We start from the raw sequence: 1,489 nt of genomic DNA on the forward strand, positions 1-1,489 counted from the left end.
GTTTTGTACAGAAGCAGAAACCCTTCCACCCTCTCTCTCAATTCAACCGGGTTACATTTCCCATCGTATTATGAGATACACCAAAAGGAGATACCAGAATAACCACTGAGAAAAATTAACATGTACCCTGCCTGGAGCTCAGAAGAGAAGGGGCTTTGCCATACTATTCAAATTCTTGTGTTCTGGTCCCTACATAAAGAATAGCTGCTTGAATCACCCAGCTTCTCCTGTGAGATCCTAGTTCTTTGTTCTAATGGCCCAGTAAGCTCAGTATTCAGCACTATGCAGCCTCCTCTGCCCCAAGACTCTATTCCCAGATGAAGCTGGGGCAGGTCTCCTTGGTACTGTCTCCCTTTTAAAAAATACAAACAATCCTTTCCCACCTATTCCCCAAAGACCCCAATAAAATAACATGGGAGCAGCAGCTGCTTCTACAGTTTTGTTTTGAAATGGCATTAGATAAAATAAGGGAATAAATAGAGAATGGGTAAGAGGCAGAATCTCCATCCCCATGCTACACTGCCAGAGGGAGTTCTAGGGAAGAATCTTCCGAAGGCCGGTCCTCACTGTGCTGTGAGGTTGTCTCCACCCCACAGCCATCTTCATTGTCCGAGCGGAAGGGGAGGTTTGAGGGGGACCAAGAAGGGCGGAAGTCTTCATTCTCAGGCTCCTCTGGGTTACAATCTTCGGGCAATAGTGCTTCTAGAGTGGATGTTTTCCCCACCTCTGATTTACAGAGGGCAGCTGGGTCTGTGGAACTACAAGCCACCAGTGAGGTAACAGGGAGAGAGAAGACACTCAGATCCTTCTCCTTAGAGAAAGAGGCTGGGCCTTCTTCTGTACCAGGCTCTCCTTTCACTCCCAAGACTGGCCTCTGCTCCACCTGATAATAGACCAGGGGCCCACTGTTCAAGTAGGATGGGTTGTTCACCGTTGAGGCAGTTGGGTGGTCTGAGTTCTCAGCAAAACACAGGACGGAGGAGCCTGGGGGCAGCTGAGCCTGGATGAGAATGGGGGCTGTAAGGCCTGGGCACAGATCTTCAGGAACAGCCAGGGGCTCTTCCAGGATGCACACACCCAGGCTCTCAATGCTGGAGTCCAGGCTGGCACTAGAGCCACTGGAGTCTTCCTCCGCCTTGAGCCGCTCCAGTTCCTCTGCACTCTGCAGGTGCATCACTGCCGTCTCATTCTCAGCGATGAACTCCTGGAAGTCCTGCGTCTCAGAACCCTGTGCCCCTGTCAGGCTGCAACTGCCAGTAGATGAGGGCTCCTCGTCTGGGGCTGCTGGGCGGCTCACCTGTCGCTTGCTCTCCAGCTCCAGCTTCATGATGGTGTGGAGGTAATGAGTCCGGACCCGGATGGGATTAAATTCAATGCGCCCAGCCATGTTCCCACAGCCATCACGGGAGCAGCCACACGGAAAGGACATGCGATCCACCTGAGGGGAGGGGAGGGGGGACAACAAGGTTGAGGCAAGATGAGACCAACA

At 52.2% G+C, this 1,489-nt stretch overlaps 1 pseudogene; it reads right to left on the reverse strand.

The window, feature by feature from the left end:
- Window positions 1-426: 426 nt before the first annotated feature.
- LOC103584439 lies at window positions 427-1,438 on the reverse strand (annotated as a pseudogene).
- Window positions 1,439-1,489: the final 51 nt, after the last annotated feature.

Source organism: Galeopterus variegatus, unplaced genomic scaffold, assembly GCF_000696425.1.
Source record: "Galeopterus variegatus unplaced genomic scaffold, G_variegatus-3.0.2 Scaffold56029, whole genome shotgun sequence".
Lineage (NCBI taxonomy): Eukaryota > Metazoa > Chordata > Mammalia > Dermoptera > Cynocephalidae > Galeopterus > Galeopterus variegatus.